This window comes from Felis catus, chromosome C2 (assembly GCF_018350175.1).
Source record: "Felis catus isolate Fca126 chromosome C2, F.catus_Fca126_mat1.0, whole genome shotgun sequence".
In the NCBI taxonomy this organism is placed as follows: domain Eukaryota; kingdom Metazoa; phylum Chordata; class Mammalia; order Carnivora; family Felidae; genus Felis; species Felis catus.
Genome location: NC_058376.1, coordinates 96,209,944 through 96,235,109, shown reverse-complemented (window position 1 = coordinate 96,235,109; position 25,166 = coordinate 96,209,944). Strand labels below are relative to the sequence as shown.

General features: G+C 41.7%; 1 protein-coding gene across 6 annotated transcripts in view; it reads right to left on the bottom strand.

The window, feature by feature from the left end:
• Positions 1–25,166, bottom strand: part of MECOM (MDS1 and EVI1 complex locus) — a 561,175-nt gene that overhangs the window by 423,419 nt on the left and 112,590 nt on the right. The window lies entirely within an intron of this gene.

Below are 25,166 nucleotides of genomic sequence, written 5' to 3'. Positions count from 1 at the left end.
TGGGTGAGCCTGTCTCCAGACAGGCATTTGAGTAAGCCAGTCAGGTTCCTGGAGCCTGCCACCTTTATTAAAAATAATTGCAGCCTGGGTAATTTGTAATTTTCAATCATACATGTAATATAGAAAATGACAGACAAGGCGGGGGGAGTTTTATATTTTTATTGCAGGGAGCCTGACTGACACTTCACAAAACGTTTTGACACATTCAAGTGTGAGCAACAAATCTGTCCACCGATTCATAAGCCACATGTTTACTTAAAGAAGCCTACCCCAATAAATGAGGATCAAAATCCCAAGTGCTTAAGTCCGTTAAATTCCCTACAGTGAACTAGCACCGACAGAATACATTCTGACCTCCTTAAGTTGAGTGAGGATTTTCAAATAAATATATCCTGCTTATATCATTTTTAGGTCTATACACTATTTTTTCAATTGTGAGAAGCCACACATGGACCTTTCCTATATTTAAGCTTGCAAGAATACTAAAGTGAATGCAGTAATCAGATAACTGAAGCCAAATTATTTTCTGCAATTTAGACTTCTGTTTACTCAGAGCACATCTAGTATACTCATTTAGAAGCTCTATTAGCTACAAAGTTTGATTTTGTTTTCCCATTGTGCCACTCCTCAGACACAAAGCCATGGAAAATCATGATTCCTCACATTTACGAGTACCTAAAGGAAATGATGGTGACCCTAAAACACATCAGATTCAGATGAAAGAAAAGGGTCTCCATATTTATTAAACAGGGACAAGAGCTCTGTATTTCTTAAGGCTTCTAATGTGAGCTATTGAGAATGGAAATCAAAATCGTAACTATTAACACTTAAAAGTTGGGCAATGAATCATTACAGTACAGTGTCTTAAAATGCGAAACCTTCTCAAAACTGGGTCTTTCTAACCAACCCACCAGCATAGGCAACCTTTGTGTGTTGGAGAGGGGGAAGGGGGGTGACTCCTGTTGGGGTGGGAAATGAGTGGGAATTGTAGAGGAGAAAAGGAAAGGAAAGAAATCTAACTCAAGGACCTTGAAAAGTTAATTTGGAAACTTTTGTTAGTGACTTTGGACTTCATTAAACTCCATGCATCACTATAGCAGCATGATCTCAACAGTTTGAAAGGTATTTGTCATCAGCGAAAGAAAAACATTATTTTTAAAGGAGTAAAAAGATTGATGCATCACTGCGGACCACTTAAGCCCCACACAGTTTCAGTCTTTAGTATTAATCTAAACGTGATGGCTTTTGCATACGGTGCATAATTAAACATTTTCTTTTCAGAGCTTTATAGAATCCCCATATGTTTTTAATGGCATCATCTGAATGTTTTTCTTAATAATTCTGGCAGCCTGCTCCTGAATCTTCAAGTTTGTTTTTTGTTCCTAATATCTTTTCTACAGAGGCCGCATTGTGCCAGAGATTGAATAAAGCTCTGAGAGCCTCATCGTCAAGGAAGACACACACTCACAGACTCACACACGCTCACATTCTGCTCTCTCCTCTCTCCTCCCTTGCAGCCGGCATTGCTGTTGGCACAGAGAAAAGATGTGTGTGAGAGTGGGCAAGGAATGAACACAAGACTCCGTGCCAAAGCCTCCCTCTCCCATGTGGCATGTTCCCTTTCTCTTCTCTAGTAGGACTTAGCTACCTCATGTTAGGTGTCTGCCTGTCCGTCTGCCTGCCTGTCTGTCTATGAGTGTTTGGTGAGCATATTTACGTGATTACGTACCAATGGGCCGCTGCAACATATGGTCTGCCTGACACAGGCTGGACATACCATAACTTGCTGACTCAATACCTAGTGCCTCATGCGAACTGACTTTCTCTTCTTGAGCAGTGGTCCATTTTTTTACCCAAATCCTTTCAGACACGACCCATAAAACTGAAATAATGGAATGTTCACCATTTAGCTTAGTCAGCCACATTTTGAGCTGTAAATCAGAATTACCTCCATTTCAGGTGGTATAAATGCAACCCAGTGATCAAGCATACATTCAGGAAGGATACAATAATAATCTGAGACTACAATACCCATGTCCACCCAGGACTGATGCCCATGGTCTCCAACACAGAATGTAAGCGCCTCCGCTTGAAGAATAAGTAATTCAGACAGAAGAATGTACACCATTGTTGTTCAAAGGTAGCCGTGAATTTGCCTTATCCCAACATAAATTTAACTTCTGGAAATGGACAAAGACAATAAATAACTCACATTTGAATCACAAGTCTCCTTTAGATTGAGTGTTTGAACTCAGATCCAAGTTTCAAAACATAATATTTTTTAAAGCATTCTCACACTCTTTTCATATTTGTCATCTTGCAATCTGATGACGTGATGAACAAAATGGAAATGGTAACCAAAACGGCTTCCTTATGCGATTTTCCTCAGTGGGCTTCATTTATTTACAGATGGCCAAGTGGCTCTGAGGGCATTTGAAGCCGTCCTGTTATTAAGAACTGAGCTTTATCAAAAAATTTCAAAGACCTGGTTTGTGTTTCAGAATTCCGCAGATGATGTGCCTTAAGTAGAAACAACCACCCTGGAAAGTCTTAAAACATATGCAGGCCAACAAGGGCAGAAACAAATTATCCAGGAATGGGATTGCTATGGTTTTCACTGGTGCTTCTAGCATTTGCTACGGGAACTTGACCGAAGCAAAATAATCTTTAACGGCCTCTCTTTTTAATGGTTCCCGGTAAACAAAAATAACTTTAAAAAAAAAAAAAAACCGAACCTTAATTTTTCCTCCATCTAAATTGCTATAGGTAAATTTATAACATGGTAAACAGAGTAAAAAAAAAAGAAGACTTCAGAAATGAAATGCCTAAATAAAAATAAAAAGTAAAGTTTAAAAAAAAAAAAAAAGTGGACCTTCCTCCTTATCCAGACACCATTTTGGCGGCTCATCTCCTAGTCCTGGTCAGAAGAAGGAGCTGCCAGAGAACCAAAGCCCTAGGGTCTAACAGGCTCATAGTCCCATGGAAACTGTCATATCAAGTCTCCTGTGGGCACCCACACAACTATGCAACCTTGGTTAAATCTTTCTTAAAAGACTGTGAGTCACAAACACCAGCAGGACAATGGCACTTCCATCTCAAATTTGATGAAGGGACCTCCCCTACCCTCCCAGAGCAAAACAGCTTGGGGGCATCTCCACATTTGAGACAACCCTCTCCCCAACATGATACTAACTGACAACGTTTCCCACATCCAGATCTCAGAGCATTTACCATCACAAACTTAATCCGTAGAAGCGGTAGAATGATTCCCTCCTCTTCCCCGGCATTTGAAAATCAATTGGTGCAGATGACCCCCACTTGGAGGTCTGAGAACAATTCTTGATTAGAGCAATGAGGAATTTTAAGAGTCATAAGCTGGTAGGGGCGCCTCAGTGGCTCAGTTAGTTAAGCATCTGACTTCAGCTCAGGTCATGATCTCATGGTTGGTGAGTTCTAGCCCTGCTTCGGACTCCAAGCTGACAGCACGGAGCCTGCTTGGGATTCTCTCTCTCTCCCTCTGTCTCTGCTCCTCCCTGATTTGCATGCTCTCTCTCTAACTCAAGGTAAGTAAAAAAAAAAAAAAACTTGAAAGAGAGAGAAAGAGAGAAAAGAGTCCTAAGCTGGTAGGTAGCAGGGCCTGATTTTCAGTGACTTTTCCTTGGGTTTTAAAAGCTGAATGCTAGCCTTCCCCATTAGAATGGGGCAAATCCCCAGCTTCATACCCTAGTTTTTGTACTTGCCCACTCCCCAAGTTTCTCGAGGACCAAAGCCGGCTGTATTCTGTCTTCCTGCATGCAAACATTGGGTGGGTACCACTTGATGTCAGGAAATGTGCCAAGCACTGGGAAGAAGAATGAGAATAAATAGGGCTCAGTCCCTGTTCTCAAACAGCTCACAGTAGAGATAAGAACAGAGATACATTTTAAGTACGCTACAAGATGTTCTCATAGAGGCAGAAACAAATTGGTAGGGAGAACGAAAGTGGGGATTGATAAATACACTGGGGTGGAACCAAGAACAGTTCACAGAAGAAGTAACATCTGAGGTAGCACCTTGAACGCATTCATGTGGTAGAAAAGGCAGAGGGAGAGGAAGAAAGGCATTCTGAGGAGGCAGTACAGCACAGTTAAAGGCAGACGAGTGGTTCTCAGCCTTTTTCAAAGCAATCATCTGGGGATGTTTCTTAAAATGCAAATTGCTGGGTCTCACTCTCGGATTCTGGTTCTGTTGGTCTAACACAGGGATCGGAAGTTTGGATCTTTAACCAGCAGGTAGATCTCAGTCACACGTTGAGAAACAGCTGACCAGGGTCACAAAGGTGCATGGTATTTGCAGGATGAGAAGAAATTCAGGATGAACAGAGCATGGATTGGAGGTGGGGGGTGGGGGTGGGGGTGGGCTGATCTAGTTGACTAGCTTTATGTATTGGAGGGACATTGTCAAGACTTCTGGGCACCTGTGAAGCCCTAAAAATGAGATTCTAGGAAGCTTCAGACACCAAGAGCCACCATCAGAGCTATATAGGGCTGGATCCAGTCTCTACAGCTGTGATCTCTTGGGTGTCCATAGCTCTACAGCAAAGACTGGGGGGAAGAAGACTGGCCTGAGCCCAGACAGCCCAATGTCCCAGACCCAGCTCTACCACTTACTATGTCCTCTTGGCAAGTTATTTAACCATCTTGGGCCTCAGTTTTACCTCTGCAAAATGGGAATAATAACACCAAAAGGTCAAGGTTGTTCTAAACATTAAATGGTTTAATACACATGTAATGTCTATCTCAGTATCTTACGTGTAGTATTTTTAATAAAAATACAATTGTAATATCTAACATATATTTAAAAATTCGGGAAAATAAAAGAGAGAGAGAGAGAGAGAGAGAGAGAGAGAAATAGTTCAGATTTAGAGTCATAGTTTGCCTACATGGAGAAGATGTAAAATTTCCCCATGACTCAGTCTCCCTGCAGGTTACCAGAGCATCCCTAAAAGTCACCTGTCCATCAGCATTTCAGATTCCCCAGACTTGTTCTCCCATTTTCTGGGTCCCGACTCAGAGCTCCAGCCTCTTTCTCAAATTGGATGCTCCCTGGTCTGACATAGTTTATTTGCCACTGTGACCACCACCAGAACCTGACCATTTTTCACAGGCTCTATCTCTCCTGATCACACATAATCCCAAACCTCTCCCAGTGCCGCAGCCATTATTTATGAGGATTGGCACTGTGCCTGAGAGCAATTAATTTATCTGCCAAAGACACACTTAAGTGACTGTCTCATGAGGTTCCTGATCCCTACAGCATAAACAATCCAAAGCGGAGACAGAGCATCCCTGACACTGAGGGCATGGATAACTTTATCTTAAATCCTTACCTCCTCATTATATAAACAATAGTATGATTCTAAATTTCAAGGACACTATGGAGTTTCAAGGCATTTTCCTCTACCTTCTGTCATTCGACCCTCTCCATAACCTCTGGGAGAGGTAAGACTTTCCTCCCATTTTACAGATGTGAAAATATTGAGTTTCAGAGAAACTAGGTGATTTAGTCATACGGCCACTGAACTATAGACGTGAACCCAGGCTTCTGACTCCTGATACTTATGTTCTCCATTATTCTCTATATACCACCTCTCATGTCTGCTTACTTTGACCTTCATCCAGAAAGCCAATAAATGTTCGCGGGTTCAACCCTTCCATGTAAAAGATTACAAGTTTTGAATCACATGAAAATAAAGCCCATATAGCAGAACAGCCTAACAAATAGCTGTATCGATCACTTAAGAAGAGGTCATTAATTCTAAAGACATTGAAGAAATAATTGGGTTCCTTTCTGTACCAGTTGGGAGCAGATATGGAGCCATAGCTATTCACCATGGTAGAGTAGAAAGAACAAGTTTTGGATCAAAAGGACCTAGGTGCACAATCCTAACTCTGCCGCTCAGCTGGTCACATGATCTCAAGCACATAGCCGAAATCCTGAGTCTGACTTTTTTCATCCTTTTTTTAAAAAAAAAATGTTTTAATGTTTATTTATTTTTGAGAGAGAGAGTGTGAGCAGGTGAGGGGCAGAGAGAGAGGGAGACACAGAATTGAAGCAGGCTCCAGCACAGAGCCCGACACGGGGCTTGAACTCATGGACCGCGAGATCATGACCCAAGCCGATGTCAGACGCTCAACCGACTGAGCCACCCAGGCGCCCCTGACTTTTTTCATCCTTAAGATGGGATGAGCATCTCTAAACTCAAGCATGATTGTATGACAACAAATACCACAAATCTAACTCAGTAATCACATAGAAGCCCTTAACAACTGTAGGCCACTTCCCCCAGACTGATGTTACAAACTTTCGTGTGCATGAGAGCTTGTTAAAACCCAGCTTGCTAAGTTACCCCATCCTTTCATTTCTGATTCAGCAGGTCTGGGACTTTGCATTCCTAACTAGTTCCCCCCATGAACTAGTTCCCCCCCATCAGTTCCCTGATGCTGATGCTGATGCTGCGGGGTCCAGGGACGACAACTTGGGAACCACTGCTGTCAAGCAGGACAAGGGTCATGTGGTCATGGAGAAAGAAGTCACTGGATAAAAACCTAAAGCCTAGAATGGCCATGCCAAGCTACTAGATGTTGATCACCAACTCCCAAGCAAAGCCAGCTAAGAAAACAGAAGGCTAAAGACAGCCATAATCCTTTCTCCTTCATGGAACCAGTGTCATGGACTTACTAGGGTCAGATGACTCTGAGCTAAGTAAGCACTTTGTCTAAAAACTCCTTGTGATAACTGTGTTTTCACTTAAATCCTTCTGAAATTCTTACACACAGATCTCCCATCTCCCCTTCTAGAAACCTTGCTGACTTATCAACAGTCCCTAGAAGACCTTGGGAGCATGTGATCTAGTGCTTATGAGATCCAGTAGCACAGTCTGATTGAGGGTACTCAACCAAATACCCAGTCACCCTCAATGTGGTTTCTGCATCACTAGCACCTCAGTTATTCTATCGCACACATGCACACACACACACACACACACACACACACACAATTTGCAGAATCAGAGGGTCTATCAGGAGTGCAATTAGGGCAAATCATTTAAGAAATGCACCGGCCATAGCTCATGTTTACACATAAACCTTTTTTCTTAAAGGGCGTGTTGCTTCTTGAAAGGAATCAAAGTACAACAAAACCCCAGAAAATACATTAACCCTATTTTATGAAGGTGGTATAGACACTATATTCTCTTTTGTTTCCAGATATGAAGAATACATAAAAGTGTGATGAACAGGCACTGGCATATATATTGTTCTGTTCCTGCGAAGGAGTCTGTAATATATCTCTATTTTGCTGCAGCCAGCTGCCACTGAGTCATCAGTTCCCACTGTATTATCCCGTGCTCAGCTCCGTTGGAATATTAAGCAGCCACCAGATTCCAAACTCTGCATTTCCTCACATTTGGCTCTTCCCTGATCAAGCGTTGTTTCTCTGTGATTATATATATATATATATATATATATCAGACCCTGGAATCAACTTTCTTTGTTTTATCAAGACCCAGTGTGTAGTGATTCTGATTTATCATTTTTACAACAGTCTCTTCCCTGCGGGCTCCAGGTCGTGATGGTGGCATTGCTACGATTTATGGTGGGGATTGTTGACGGAAAATGTATGCTCTTTTTGATTTTCCTTCTTCCCAACACCTGGTTCTTATTTGTTCAACTCTAGCTTCTGCCATTTTAAGCATTATTTACCATTTGCTGAAATGCATTGGTTTATTTGTTGGGCGTGTGTAAGGTAGAGGACGGATTTGTACGGTTGGCTATCCTTTTTCCTCTTCTCAACCCAACGTGGTTTTTTTGTTACATTTTCTTATGTTGTTAGGAACCTGGAGTTCCCATTCATTTCCCATTTGTTTCTCCTTATCTGCCACAACATATTAGGTCTCTCAGAAAGAAAAAGAAAATGCAGGCTGGTTAGGTTCTTCAAGGAGGTTTTTGAATTCTCTGTGCCTCACACTGTAGGTGGTCACCTCCCTTTCCAACCTGGATCCATTATTTATTACTTAGCGAAGGCTCCTCTCTCTCGGAGTCCCAGAGCAAGGCTAATTTTTCTTTAGACTCTACGAACACTTCAGAATAACTTGGCAAAAGGTAGAGCTTTTGAAGCCTGTTAGGAATCCATTTGCCAATATTGAAGATAATTTTAAAAGGTGGAGATGAAATAAACAGAGATGCTCACACCTGAGAAATGTTTGATTTGAAGGCTGATATTTAGGTCTTCTGTCCAAAGCAAATCACAAACCAATCGAGACTATTTTTTTTCCACCAGAAGATGAAAACACCCAGAGTGCTTTCTCCTTTTTAGGTTTTCCCTAATGCACTTAGCAGAGTGCTAGGCACTGTGAATGCCTTCTCAATATTGATTTCACGTTTAACCAGAGATTCTTTTGTTAATATGCATACTTTTCCAAGAGGTCTGGTAGTTTGGGGTTTAATTTAAATTTTTTTAATGTTTCTTTTTGAGAGAGACAGAGCACGTGCAGGGGAGGGGCAGAGAGAGAGAGGCTCCGAAGCAATCTCCAGGCTCTGAGCTGTCAGCACAGAGCCCAACGTGGGGCTCAAACCCACAAATAGCAAGGTCATGAGCTGAGTCAAAGTCAGGTGCTTAATGGACTGAGCCACCCAGACGTCCCATTTGTGGGGTTTAATTTAAATGGGACTAATACTTCATGCCCTCTCCACCTAGCCCTCCACTTATTGCTGAAAACAGAAGTCAGCTTCTCAAATTGCAATTTCTTAAGTTTGTTTATTTATTTTAATAGGGGATGGAATGGCAGAGAGAGAGAGAGAGAGAGAGAGAGAGAGAGAATCCCTAGCAGACTCCACGTTCAGCACAATGCAAGGCTTGATCCCACAATCAAGGGATGGATCATGACTTGAGCCAAAACCGAGAGTCAGAGACTCAACCAACTGAGCCACCCAGGTGCCCCACAAATTGTAATTCTTAAATTTAGAAAGTCCTGAATAAGCCAATCAGATGTGCTGCGGTGGAGATAGTTAATAACCCCCCATGATGAGGTACTGCAATGTACCATTTTCTCCAGGATAGTTCTTGTTTGCAACCTGTTATCTCGGTGTCATTGGTAATAGTGGCATCTTGTCACTCTCAAAAGTGGCCCGTTTTAGAAGAAAAGTATATAGTCATACTACCCCATACCTATCCCCCTCTTCCTCCTTTTAGTAACAAAACCCCTGCTAAGTTTTATTTGATGAGATACCGGGCTGCCTGGGTCAAAACTGCATTCCCCAGTTTTCCTTGCAGCCTAGTGTGGCCAGTTATTTGCATGATAAACAAGCACATAGTGCTGTTCTAGGTACTCTACAAATTAACACACTTAATCCTCATCATAGGGGCTAGGTGCTATTTCATCATCTCTATTTTATGGATGAGGAAACTAAGAGGTTAGCTAACTTGACCAAGTGGCAGAGCTAGGATGTGAACCCCAAGAGTCTAATTCCAGAGTCTGCATTCTTGACCCACTACTTCCAAGCGTGACCAAGTGCTGGCCAACGGGATGGGGGAAGAGTGACGTGGCAACCTCTCCACCTCCCCTGCAAAAAAGGAACCTCATTGTCACCCACTCTTTCTTGCCTCATTCTCTCAAAATAAAACGTGGTGCTGATGAACATACAGAGACAACATTCCAGGAGCTGCAGAAGCCACAAAATAAAGGGATCCTTGGTCAGCCTCGCAGAGCAGAGCACCTTCCCACCCTCAATTGCCTGCCACCTCAGGATCATATGTATGAGAAAAATATCCTATCTCATTTGAGGCACTATCAGCCAGTACCCTAACTAACACATGTCCCCATCCCTGCCTCACAAAGTCTCATGTAGATGTTCAGAAGGTAGGTGAGAATCTTCTGTTCCAGTAGCAAAATGAGCCCTCCTGACCAGATCCAAGCATTCTCCCCAAATACCCCCAAGGTTCCTACCTATGCCAAGGTCTGCTCCCATACCAACATCAAGGACTTTGCCCCAGTTCTACACGTAATTCTTAGTACATGGAAACTTTCCATGGGAGGCAGACATGAGAGAGATAATACATAGCCTAGGTCCTTACTCTCAAGCATCTAGGTGCCATCATGGCCTCCTAAATTATTCCAGAGCAAAGGACTCATCACACAGACCTTCCTCTATCCCTGCATGAAACATACCCTCTACCTTGATCTGTAGCATCCCCTTCCCCTTCCCTATTTTATTTTCCTCAATAGCATTAACCACCACATAATGTATGTTCATCCCTTTATGTATAGCCCATCCCACTTGAATTATCATCTCATGGGGGAAGGGACTGTGTCTGCTTTGGTCCTTGCTTTATCCCCAGCTCCTGACAGAGGCTTCTATGCAATAGGTACTCAATAAGAATTACTTGAGTAAATGAATGGCGAATGAACAACTTTGAACAGCTGTAGCTATGTGACCCTGGGCAAATTACTTAACCTCTCTGGGTCCCATGATAATAATATATAATAGAGTTGTTGCGAAAATTAAAAGAGATAATAAGAGGTAATACATGTCAAATATTGAGGTTACCTCCCAGTACATGGAAAGGTCCAAATACAATGGTAAGTGTTGTAAGCAATATAGTACTCATTATGCAGCCCCTGTGCCGTGCACTATTATTTCAGTTAATAATAGCCCATGTGTTCAGAACCACCCACCTTCTGGTACCACAACAGGAATTCTGGTTCAGCCACTATACGGCTCCTGCCTTGTTCTGTTTCTCTTTCTGGAATTTCCTAAGAAAAGCCAGACTGCAATTTCCTGACATACAACAAACTCCAACCCTCTCTAGTGAAATGCAGACCAGGAGCTGCTAGAACTGGCCTTACCTTTGATAAGAAAAGAGAAAACAGTATTTATTTTAGGATTAGAATCATGTCTGGTGTTAAGAGTTACCGAGTTGAGCTATTTGGCTTTCTTTGTGAAACATTTCCATTTGGTATGTCTGTAATATCATCGATGGCCTCTCATCCACTAATAACCTGAGAGGAGAGTCAACTTGCTCCTTTTTCTAGGACTTTCCTTAGAACCTGTCACTGCCTCCTCCTGATAGAAGCATCTAGAACAGCTCTTGAATAGTACAACCAGACTGTAACTGAACATTATACTCCGGAAAGAAGCCATGTCCAATATCCAGCTAGATAGTGAGACCTCTTCCAAAAAAAATAGGTGAGGTAGAGTTTTGGGGATAGCAAAAGTGGTGTGTGTGTGTGTGTGTGTGTGTGTGTGTATTTTTCCATAAAGGTCCTAGGACAACTTTCAAAGGGAAAAATCCATACCCAGCTTTGTGGTATTGAATTAGCTCCTTCCAACTGATCTTTCTGAGATGTTATTCTTACCCATCCCTATGCTTCCAGCCCTCGGCTCTTTCCACCTTTAATACTGACCAAACTAGACATTCTCTCGAGGATGATGACTAACGGAGTAGACGTAGGGGAAGCACTGCAAATTTGAGTGACCACTATACGCAGGAACTGTATGCCTCCCATTTGTTATTTCTAAGGTTATTTTAAAATCTCATAATCCTAAGAGTAAACTATAATTACTGTCATTGTCATTATCTCCATTGTATAGATGGGGAAACAGGCTCCGAGAAATTGTTGCTAGGACCCAAGGCCCCACAACAAGTGAGAAGTGAAATGAGGATTCTAATCCAGGTATTTGTGGCTTCAATATCTTCTCCACTAGATCTTTCAACTTTTGACCCCTTATAATTCCTATGTGCGAGACTGTTCTTGCAAACATTTCTGGAGACCTCAATACTAAACATATAAAACAATTGCCTACACTTCACCCTAACCAGGAGAATTATCTCCCCAAGTGCCACCCTTCAGGACTCATCCAGCCAATGTGCCTGCAGTTATAATTCCATTCTGCAGAATGCTGGGGCTCCCTGCCTGTACCTCTAACTTAGGTGTTAGTATTAGAAATGTCTAAATAATTAGCTTTTCAAAAATTAAGAGCCCACACCTAGAAATTCTGACCTAATTGGTCAGAGGTGGGGTCTAGGCATCAGGAGTGGTTTTAAAACACCTCAAGCTTTATCCATTGTGCAACTGTGCAGGGCTGGAAATACCATTCCAGACAGTTCCCCTGCTGAGATTCAGGAACTTCTCTGTCCTTAACTCATAGTTGTACCTGCCCCCAGCTGAATAAAACTTCAGATGAATCACTTTCCAAATTTGTTTCTCATTTATTCTAACTGCTATGTCCAATCCTGGCCTAATTATTCACTTAATCTTGCCTGATTTGGCTCCTAGTGTAATTTTTTTCTGACAACTCAAAATTCTCTCAGTACTGACACATTAGTTCATTGAATAACCCCTTAAAATATCACACCAGTCTTTTTTGTTCATAAATGGTAGATTAGGAAGACATAGGATTCACTTCTGGCTTGATGACTAAATTAAGGCAAATTACTATGAATTCTACACCTTCAATATATAAAACAGACAGGTTATAATATTTGACATATTTTAAATTCTCAGAAAGACTGTAGTATAGCACTGTCTGGGTTGGAATCACAACTCTGCTGTTAACTGGCTGTGCAACCTTTAGCAAATCATGATCCCTCTCTGACCCTATGCTTACTCAGCTATGGAGCAATGGAATAAATCAAAGTTGTTGAGTCTCAGATTTTATCCAATGTTAAAGACGTTCTATAATATCAGACTGATGAGCAACTAACTGCTGGTGGGTGCAGTGATGTTAATTAATTGGTGGTATTTAAAACACATTTGAGGTTTCCTTTCACCAGGCCACTGAAAGAGCCCTGTTCAGTTCTTAGCCAAACCAAGAAAAGAACAGAAATGGAGCTTACGTTTTATAACCAGGGAAGAGTAGCTATGGCTACTCCTTTGAAACAAATGTGTTCTATAAATGTATTTACACTCTAGAGAAAACTCAGATCTGGTCAATTAGACTTTTATTTCAGAATTTGTATCTTCACTGAAGGAAATACTTCAGAGACTCACAAAACCCCAGAAATGGAGGACACCCTGAAGAACCATTTCATTTATTCCTCTGTTAACCCTTCATTTATTCTAGGTATTCCTCTATATGTAGATAAAATTATACTGTTCAGGAAAGAAATACAGTATACCTCTCTATTCCTTAAATATATTAATAGATGAGTGTTAACAACCCCATAGCCTATTTTTTGCGTCATTTTAACTCAAATTTACCCAAATTCTGACTGTGCTAGTCTCTTTTCAGATGACTGTGACTTGTTTGCCTGATTCCTTTAGCCCTTCCCTCTAGGATATCAAGTTCTAGAATTCCCACTGAACTTCCAATCATGCTCTACAAATTCTCTACACATAGCCTCACATTTCAGAGTCTCCTCTGTACTCCAGATCAACTGCCTCTTAGATATCTCCTCCTGGGCATCAAATTCAACCTCTTCCCACCATGCTAATCCTCTTCCAATAATTTCTTATATTCATGAATGGCACCATCATGCATTCATTTGCACTAACCAGGAAATTAACTCTACATCTGCTTCTTCTTTATTCCATAATCAAACACTCACCAAGGTTTTGTCCCCTAAAAATGTTGTGAGTTCATCCATTGCTATTTCCATTATCCCCAGTCCAAAGAGCTATCCACTCTCTTGTTGATACTGTAAGAGCCCAATCTCCTCCACAGCAGCCAGAATAATCTTTTTTTTTTTAAATGTTTATTTGTTTTAGAGAGAGAGAGACACAGAGTGTGAGCGGGGGAGGGGCTGAGAGAGAGGGAGACACAGAATCCGGAAGCAGGCTCCAGGCTCTGAGCTGTCAGCACAAACAGAGCCCAACGTGGGGCTCGAACTCACGAACTGTGAGATCAGGACATGAGCCGAAGTCAGATGCTCAACCAACCGACTGAGCCACCCAGGCACCCCCAGAGTGATCTTTCAAAAACATATCACATCATAGCATTTTCCTGCATAAGACCCATCAGTGACGCCACAGGGCTCTCAGAATAAAGACCCCTGTCTTCAAGGTCCTGAAAAACCAAACCCCCTCTCCCCAAACCAAGCCTCACCAGTCACACACTGAGCTGCTGTCCCCCTCACCTACAGCTTCTTCAATTCTTCAGCTTCCTTCTTACCTGAGAGCCTTGCACATACTGTTCCCTCTGCCAGGAATGCTCTCCACACCCTTCATCCTTCAGAGCTCACCTTCCTCACCTCCCACAGTTTCTGCTCTCGCTATTACACTCTCACACAGCATTCATCCTGCACTTGATCTGCGTTTCACATACCACAACTCTTGGCATGCATAAAATTATTTGATTAATTGTTTTGTTAATTACCCCTTATCTATGGACTATGTCTGCCTTACTCACTGCTCTATCACCAGTGCCCAGCACCAAGCGACTTGCACATAGTAGACATTCTATGTTCTAGTAACATTCTGGTAAATGGTTGACTTCTTCCATCACACAGCAGCTTATCCTTTCCATTCTTCTTGCCCCTCCCTTCACTGCCAAATGTCCTTAAAGACTGGCCTCTATTATCTGCCCCAGCTCCACTCCTACTCACTTGTCAACCCACAGAAATGTGAGGTCCTCGGCTACCACGCCAATGAAACCGTTAATGCTGAAGGTCGCCAGTGAAAGCGGACGATCTGATGGGCTTTTCCTAGATTGACTCCTACCAACCATCTCTGTGACATTTGACAGTGTGGACAACTCCCTCCTGTTACCTTTATGCAAAAAAAAAAAAAAAAAAAAAAAAAAAAAGGCAAGGAGTAGCTTCTTTGCTCCCAGCCCTACAATTAAAACAGGATCCCTTCTCTCATTGCATCCAGTAAGTCAGTCAAATCAGGAATCACAAATATATGCAACCACAGCCATGTAGGTGCCCAGAAACAAAGAGATAGGAGAGTCTCAAAGGTGGGGATTCCGAAACTGCTCTGCTCTTCTCCGATTGTGCTGGTTTTACTTCCGCAGCTGAAGTACTGCAGCCCTCTGCCTGTCCCCTGATCGGCTGCAGGCCGGGGTTTCTTCCTTATCTCGCTGTACTTCTCATGTGCACTCTCTCTCTTCCTGTGCTCTGTGCCAACAACTCCCAAATCTGTATCTTCAGGCCTAATTTTCCAACCACTTCTTGGATATCTCCAGGGTGTTCCCCAGGCGCCTAAAATGGTGCATTCCAAAACAAATCAGAGGTCTCTCCCCAGTCCTTCTTCTGCTGTTGCCTCTCGCACCAGTCACCTGAACTAGAAATGAAATTCCTGTGAGATCTTCCTCTCCCTTCCCCTCACCTCCACAGCAGTCAAGGAGTTGTCCCGCTTCTGCCTTCTAACCATAATTGGACCTGTTCTCCACGCCCAGTGCCATGACTTTTGTCCGAACGTTCGTCTGCAGCTCCTCTGCATTACTGCTCTTGGCCTCCTCCCTGCACCCCTTCTTCCACGCTTCCCCTACTCTGATCATTTGCTTTGCTACCATCCACATTTAATGTGGCCATGTTATTGCCCTGTTTAAAAGTCTCCGGTGTCTTTAAGACAGAGTCCGCATTCATTAGCTTCATAATCAGATCCTACTACCTCTCCTGTCTTACTCTTTTCATTCATTCATCTTATAAATATTCATTGAGTACCGAGTCTATAGCAAGCAGTATTTTAGGCACTGGAGATAAAGAAGAAAATACAACGATGTCTTCATCAAGACCCACACTCAAGTGCTGTAATACACATCACACCTACCACACACACACACACATATGCACACACCTGGCCTCTAGCAACGTGAAATCTCTCATCATTTTCTCTGTGCCCCGTGTTTGTTCAGACTTTTATATAATACCTCTACTGGCTGAAAGACTCTTTCCTTCCTCTCCGACATAGTTGCACTCCCTGTAGACTCAACACTCAAACTTAACCTCTACGGAGCCTGTGGGAATTCCTCAGACACAGTTAGACACACTCCCTTCTCTACATGTCAAACCACTTTGAACCCATCTCTCTCACGCGTACTTCCTTTTTATTTGTCTGTCTCCATCACTAAACTGTCAGCCCTTCAAAAATAAAATATCATCTTTTTCTAGTGCACATCCTCCACACATTTTGCACTAACCGTATGAATTGAAAAATAAATGAACCAATATGATCCACTATGGCTTGTAGAGGAGCGAGGGTTCACAAACTATACTGTGCATTAGAATTAGCTGAGGGTCTTGTTAAAATACCAATTCTGATTCATTAAGCCGGGGGTGAGTCCCAAGAATGTGCATTTCTACCATGCTCCCAGGGGAATGCTGATGCAGCCAGCCTAAGGACCATACATACTTTGAGGAGCAAGGCTTTAGAACTTAGTGATCAGGAGACCCAGAAAGTGAAGCTGGCTGGGAAACCATTCCCGTGGAAATTAAGCAAACACCAAAAGATAGTTCTGCTTCACATCTTGTCTATCAAGTCTGCATGACATCTTGACAGCAGCCAGCTTCCTGAAATACGGGGGTGAAACACCACTGTTGTGGACTTTGCCCAGTTAGACAGCCCACGCTGCATTCTACACATCTTCTGGGAAGCCCCAACTGAGCTCATTCGCCAGCTTCTGCTTGTTGCAAAAGCCCAATGCCTGTCTTTGTTTCCAACTCTGCAGATGGCTCAAATGTGTTCCCTTGTCATCTCTAGCATGGACACAGGCCCCCAGACTTCCCTGCCAAGAGTCAGCGGCAGAGGACAGCTCAGTTCCTCTTGAACTCTCCATGTTCTAAGGCAACAGCCCTGGCTGCCATTCAGGGCGTCACTTTTCAAGCCACCCTGCCCCATTGAGAGGGGCCTTGGCACTGGCTCGTTGCCCCGCCTGGCCAGCACACCTCTCCTCTCGGCCCACAACCTCTGCACTCTGCCAGTAGCCTGCAAGCACTCACAGGAGCCGTCTGAAAGGCGATCCCAGTTTTAGTTAAAATTTTTCCTACCCACAGAATTCTGAGATGCTACTGGGGATTTACAAGTTGTTTTAAGGCTGTTTTAAAGATAAACCCATGGTATTTACATAGATATATGGGCCTGTGTAAAGGACTGTGTGGTTCTTTATAAAAGATGCAGTATAAATGTTCTTGTATTACTAGAAGGATTATATAAAAGATGTTAAAACATATTTCAACCAAGCAGTGGTATAGATGGCCACAGAATATAATGTATCCATTGTCAAGAAATCCCCACCAGAGACCTCTGAAATCTTACATTGATTGAGTTGTGCTGGACTTGCAGCACATTGAAAATTTTCCAAACGGTAAAATATTAAATATACTCTTTTTAAAAAATATTTACCAGTTAAACACTAAAGTACTGTAACGGGCTGACCTTTCACAGCAGCTTTGTTCTACTTTTCCAAAAGCAGCCAGAAAGGGATTGTTTTCTTTTAAAGCTTTGTTTTGTCTTTTAGAAAAAAAGAACCAACTTATTTTGAGCATACTACCCACCCACCCCCCCCCTCCGCCTATGCAATAACATCATAATGGCAGAATAATCACGGTAAACAATGCCCTGGGGATTTAGCTGGCTACAGCAGGGGACTCTAGGAGCCAATTTCAGTGCTTTTCTTAACTACATCATTGCATTTTTGTCTGCTAGTGGATAAGAAGAGTCTCCTTTTAGAGCAGGTTGATGGAAAGTGCTAATTGTTGACACATTAGCTAATTGTTATGATTAGCCTCTGACTTTTTTTTTATTCTAAAAGTCAAGATCTCAACTGTGAAGTATGAAGATGCTTATTACAACAATGCTATGAAAACATTCAAACAATGAAAGGCTAATCTTCAGAAGCATTCAATCCGGTGGCAACTAGACAGCCATGCCTTTAAAGAACAGACAACCATCAGGAAAAAAAAATATCCTAACTGCCGCATCCACCCAATATTTCAGACATAAGTGTTCTGGGTTATCATTAATGATCTGTTTTTACAAATTCACTATGTCTTTGGAAAGTTGAAGTAACTCCAAACCAAATAAACCCTGTGCAAGCCATAATGGTCCACTGACAATTGCAGCAGCTTGGAATTCATGATCATGTGAACCTGTAAGGTACCACACTTAGGTGTTTCTCTATTTTCTGAAAACCAACATGGGGTATTTGAAATCGGGGTCATTCTCAGCTACAGTTCAACTTGGGAAAACAACTAAGTATGAAGACTAGAATGTGCCCATTCTTTAATATTTACAGAAAAGGAAGGAGAGGAAATCAAGTAGAGAGAAAAAGTAGCAAGAAACCAAATTGCAGGGTTCAATTCTTGGCTCTGGCCATTGAATGAGTCACTATTCTGTGCCTCATCCAGCTGACTTGTAAGTGCAAGCAAATATTTACCATTTGCTATAGGAATATCCTGGCTTCGTATACATATATTATTTGACTGAATTTCAACTTTTAAAAATTCAGACATATTAAAAAATCAATGCACCACTCTATCCCAGTGTTCATTTTATAGTTTAACAAATGGAGAAAATACAGTCTTCTTAAATTATTCTTGTTTATAATCTTCCCTAAATAACATAATCAAGTTTTACAATCCACTCATTAGTCAATATCTTTACATTTTTCTTCCTTCAGTGTTATTCGTTTTTTTAAACTTTAAGTATCTGCATCCTTAAAATGTGTGTGTGTGTGTGTGTGTGTATGTGTGTGTGTTTTAAACAGCCTACCTTTGTTTATACATAGTTTAAGTATTTTGAGTAACTCGGTTACTAACTAGTTGACCCATTTGGGGTTGTTTACAAGATTAAATGTGATAATATCTTAATGTGGCTAAAGCAACGCTTAGCACATAGCAAGCACCTAATAAATGTTCGCTGCCTTCAGCAGCAGCATCAAAGTGACAAGTAAGTGGTCAAATAGACTTGCATTTATGAAAAAAAAAAATGGTATAGGTTCCTAGTTTAACCTAATATGTGACACAGCACTGCACATGAAAGAAAGAATTATTAATAGCTACTAAATTTTTTTGGTGCACATGCAAGTCAACCCTTTACTGAACACCTATTATACAGTAGGCTGTCTACTACATGGCTTATATTAGGGTTCCGTCTACATAGACAAACTGAGCTGAAGTTACAAGTAATAATAATAAAACACTTTAGTCTCTCAATTTAAATGCCCCCAGGGTAGAATCTTTAGATCCTAAAAGGAAGATAAGGCTAGAAGAAACAAAGGAAAGAGGGAAATCTTGGAAAAAAAAAAAAAAAAAAAAAAAAAAAATATATATATATATATGCAGGCCTTATAAATGTTTGCCTTTACTAAACAAACACAAATTAAGACAGGAGCACAAAACCAAGATAGTGACAAAATCTTTCTATCCTCAATGTGTGATAGTTAAATGAATAATAATTTATCTTTCTCCCTTGTTCAAATCTTGTCAAGCTCTTTCTGCTGCACAGTTTCAACCAGCTATTTCAAATTTTACTTTGCAGTGTTGCAAACAGCGTAACGGGAAGCCACTCTTTTCTTGTTCTGGTTCTCCATTCAACACGAGTGCTGTCTGGCTGAGACTCCGCACTGACTCCCAAGTCATGCCAGAGACACAGCCTGAAAGTGTCTCCTTCATTTCCCCCCAACATATCTCCTACCCCTTCCCGTGCCCCAGCTTCTTTTACCCTGGATTTTATCACAACCCTAGTGCCTGCTCTACAAACTATTTGACTTCTACTTTCTTTTCCCAATCTCCTGTTTTTCTTTTTTAAGTTATCCTAACAGGAATGATTTGAAATTTACACATACATGGACATCAAAATTCTCACCCTGGTGAAAATATGTTTAAAAGTAAAGCTTCAGGTGAAGGAAGCTCTATGTTTAAGAGGGTTTACTGTGGGCAGAATAAATGAAGTTATTATTTTAAAAGAAAATGCAGGGGCGCCTGGGTGGCACAGTCGGTTAAGCATCCGACTTCAGCCAGGTCACGATCTCGCGGTCCGTGAGTTCGAGCCCCGCGTCGGGCTCTGGGCTGATGGCTCGGAGCCTGGAGCCTGTTTCCGATTCTGTGTGTCTCTCTCTCTCTCTGCCCCTCCCCCGTTCATGCTCTGTCTCTCTCTGTCCCAAAAATAAATAAACGTTGAAAAAAAAATTAAAAAAAAAAAAAAAAGAAAATGCAATATTGAATTGAGCCAGTAACTTATTTTCCAGTTGAATTCAACTTGTTTTCTTACCAAACTATAGATTTGTTCCAACTGTCACATGTATCATTGTTATAATGCTTTTGTTTCTAATTCTTTTAAAACTTTATATACAAGAACACAGCTATATATCACTGTATATACTCTTCTGCATTGGGGGGAATTCCCATCCATCCATCATTTTACTTTAAGTAAGAATAACACAGGAACAAAATCCCTGAATATTTTAACATATTCCCTGAAAATGTATTAATGACTTTACAACATGACTATAAAATACACCATCTTCTGCAAATGTTCAAGTATGTGCTGGGTAGCAGGTCTATTTAAAAATACATCTTATCTCCTATATCAGCCTCCTCCATCTAATACATGAGGAAAGTAAAACTTGGAGTAACAAAGAGACTTTCGAAGCGTACATATCAGATGGTGGCATACCCATGGAGTTTGTACACGTCACACCTTTCATGGAAAGAATGATGATACAAGGCATGGCCACCTCAAGATGCAGCTCTCCTGATGGTGTTTTGGACTGGATCCAAACACACCAGACATGAGACAAATTATTACGAACCAGCCATTAAGTATTCTATTTCACCATCTCCAAATTTGAAAGAAAGAAAGAAAGAAAGAAGAGAGAGGAGGGAGGGAGGGAGGAAGGAATAGAGAGGAGAGGAGAGGAGAGGAGAGGAGAGGGGAGCGCAGGGGAGGGGAGGGGAAGGAAGGAAAGAAGGAAGAAAAAATGAAGAAAGAAAGAAAGAAAGAAAGAAAGAAAGAAAGAAAGAAAGAAAGAAAGAAAGAAAGAAAGAAAGAAAAGAGAGAAGGAGGGAGGAAGAGAAGAGGGAGGGAGGGAGGAAGGAATAGAAAGGAAAGGAAAGAGGAGAGGGGAGGGGAGGGGAGGGGAGGGGAGGCAGGAAGGATGGAAAGAAGGAAGGAAAAATGAAGAAAGAAAGAAAGAAAGAAAGAAAGAAAGAAAGAAAGAAAGAAAGAAAGAAAGAAAGAAAGAAAGAAAATGAAAAAGAAAGAAAGAAAGGAAGGTAAAATGATAAAATTCAACCTAGGTTGATTATAAATAAGGGTTTGTAATAGGTTTCTGGTGTGTCCTACTTCCAAATCTTTAGGGTGTGTCCTAAATTCAATGACTGATATCCTTATAAAAAGTAGGAGAGTAGATTTGAGACCCGGAGACCCAGAGGGAAAGGCCCAGAGGAAACAACAGAGGCAGAGATTGGTTCCATGCAGCTCCAGGGCAAGAAACGCCAATGATTTGCCTGCAGCCAACGGAAGGCAGCCGAGAAAGACGCACACAACAGATTCGCCCTCAGGGCCTCCAGAGGGAACCAGCCCTGCAAATACTGCAGTTTGGGCGTCCAAAACTATGAGAAAATAAGTGCGTATTGTTTTAAGCCACCAGGTTTATGGTAATCGGTTATGGCAGTCCTAGGAAACCACACACTCACAGTCAAGATTTACTCAGGGTCGCCGTGAAGGTCAAATGAGACGATGGGAAGGCAACGAGCACAACACTCAGCGAAAGCTCCTTTACCCGCTCTCCTCCTCCGGTCAGTGAGAATGGGTATGTTGTAGGTTCTCTCCTGCGGTGGACTCCGGCTGGCCAGTGAGCATCCTTATAGGGCCGGAGCTCCTCCCTCCTTCCTCCTGCCGGGAAGGGCCGGTCCTCCTCAGGACATGTCAGTGCCAGCCTGTTTGGTCCGGGCTTTTCCTCCTAACTGCCTGCCTGGCTTCCCTAATGTTGCCCTTGCCTCCTCAACCCACTGGCAGCACAACATACAGCTCTCTAGAGAGGGCTGGGCTGGGCAGCCGGACACTGTTCTCACAGTCCCAGCTCATCACTGTCCCCCTGGATGACTACTGCCATCCCTTCTGTGGCCTGACACATAAGCCAAGAGATTCCACAGATTCAGCATACTTCTCCCTTTGCGTTTATTTACTCTTCATTTACTATTTTCTTTGAGAGCTCAATACCAATGTAGTAACACCTTTCCAATCCAACTTCATTCACTTGTTATCTCCTTTTAGAGAAAAGACAATATATATATTTGTGTATACATACATACATATATATTTGTGTGTATATATATATATGTGTATACACACATATATATATATACACATATATATACACATATATATACATATATATATATATCATTTATTTTTATTTTTTTTTCTTTTCTTTTGTATTTCCTCTAAAAGATACACACTCTAATGGAAAGAACAACAGGGAGCCAGACCTTACTCAAGGCCTAGAGAGGCGACTAACAATGAGCCTACACACCAAAGCAAGACACAAAAACAAACAAACAAAAAACCAACGGAAAAAAAACTTCTAAAATACTGTGAAGTGGATTTTGTGGTTTGAAAACCTAATGTGAGGCCATTTCTTTTCAAAATTCCACCTTTTTCTCTAGTTAATCAAGCAAGAACATGTGAGCAAGCAGACACGGCCAGCTTGTTTGGCACTGGTCTATTTCCTCCCATTTCCCTAATCTCCCATGTACAAAGGAAAGGAAAGCAGCAGATGTATAAATAAATAAATAAATATATATATATATATAATATCTCATATATACCATATGTATGTTTTGTATATATTTCATAAATATACCCCTATTTCACTTATTCAGATGCAATTAATAAATACAACAAAGGCAAAGCATAGTTAGTTCCTTGGAAGACATGCTCTCAAATTTAAATTCTCCCTTTTGCAGAAAAGAACAAACCTCCTCCACCCCTTTCTTGTTTTTTCTTTGATTCAGGTAAATAGCTTGATAACCTGAAAGCCATACTACAGTCATATGAAAGGAAAAACAGACAGGCATCCCGTTCAAATGCAGACATGCAGATGCAAGAGAGGGCAAGGTTTATATTCTTGCATGAATACAGACAACCTTTAGCATTCTGACCCAAAAGGAAAGGAGAGGAGACAGGAAGTATCATTAATTAGACGTAATTTGATTCCTTGCTCTGTTAGAGGCACTTTACATGCATTACAACATTTGCTCCTCGCGGTGCCTCTGAAGCAGGAGATGTTATTGTCATTTATGTTATTTACAAATGCACTAACTGAGGCTCAGAAGGCTTAAGTAACGTGGGTCACACATAGTTGGGTGATAAATACTCAAAACTGACACCTGCCTCCTTATAACTTCTCCTTTGCACGTTGAGAGGTACCGTACAAGAAAGGATTCAGGAGTGACTGAGAAAACTGGACATAGTCGTTTATATGTAGCTGACCAAACAGCCTTGGAGAGAGAGAGTTTCATGGTAAGTACAGGAAAAAAACTTCCTGTGCTGAAATCTGACTGCAACATGAGTTAAATCCATTGAAACTTATCCTGATATCAAAAGACAAGCTTTGCATACACCAGTTCTGAAAGCTTTGAAACCCTAGTCACGAAGCGGCAGGTGTGGGCTCTGGTAAATTGTTCTGAAGGATAAGCACACTCCCCCGGTGTCACAGTGCCACAGCTTACCCAGATTTTCCATGTTCTCTCTACCCCTCATCTGCTTGAGGCCGATCTAGTGGGGGAGGAGAGAGCACAGAAAAAAATCACATGTCCTATTTAAGGTCAGTAAAGCCTAGTTTTCCAGCATGGTTTTCCTGAACTAAGTGTTCTCATGAGAATCAATAGCTTCTGTGCTGGTACCTTGATGCTTGTGGGCTCATGAATCCAACCAGTGGGTATTGACTAAGGAAGCCCTCCAGGCAGGGCACTGAAAGAGCTTTTGCCTTTAGAGAGCTTGCAGTTTAGCGGGCAAAAAACACATCAACCCACCACAAAGCAACTACAATTGTACTCTTACCCTTCTGACAAGAATTCTGTCAGAAAACGAGAAATCTCTATAGGCTGGAGAGATGGGAGAAGTGGGAGGGAGGGCCTGGCTGGAGAGAGAACTTGAAGGCTGAGGACGGGGATTTGGGTAGGGACAGAAGTAGGTTGGGGAAGCATAACTGGTATTGAAGACAATATAAAATTAGTATAGCTTATGTGGTGGGCAGAGAAGGATATACCAAACAAAACCAGTAAATTCACTGATGTCGCTAACGGGTCTTTTCCAAAAGCCAAAATGCCCTGTTTACACCCTGTACTTAACTCACCTCCTCCTTGACAGGCTCATGAGAAGAAAATTTCTGACATGGGACCATTAAAAGCTCACTTTACGTTCCACAAATACATTTGCCTCCTTTCACAGCTGTTTACACAGAGGGTAAACAGCCTTTGCTTCAAGATGAAATGCAATTGTCACCCATTTCAATGAGGTGAAACAGTGGTTGAAAGGTGCTGGCAGGGTATGACTATCAGCCCTCCAAGTGAAGGAACAGAACCAGGCTGCCCCAAGACAAGAAGCTCAAGATGGCTCCTGGTAAATTTCCACGTTCTACCTAAGGAAGTGCCATCTGCTTGTCCTTAAGAAATATACATCTCAGTAGACATAACCAAACAAAATCCTTAGAAGCTTGCTTCTTAAAGCAAAGAGATCTGTGGATACAATTATACATACAATTCGCCACAGCTCACAAAATTTTATGACTACATAGACCCTGAACCAAAACAACAGAGTAATTCTGTAAAAATGAAAATTTCCACCAGATTCTTGGCATGGAAAATAAATGTAGTCTCTACAAATGAGAGATAGCTTGTTTTTCCTTTTTAAATTATGTCTATACTGGGGTGGAAGGCCACTGTCAGTCATGGAACTAGTTGACAATTAGTTACACCCAAATCCCCCAACTGGAGAGTTCCTTGGTCCTGTACATCTTGGCTCCCTATCCAATGTCTACCTCATCATGCTCCATTCTGTCCTCTGGTCTTGACAAATCTAGTACTGAGTGAAAGTCCTCCCTAGAAGTTTGATAGGAGTGGCCAAAAGAGAAAAAAAAAAGTAATAGAAGAGAAGAACAGCCATCTATAATTTAAAAATGGGGGTGTGAGGGTCAACTTTGAAAAGTCAAAATTTCTATCAACTCTGGAAAATAGAAACC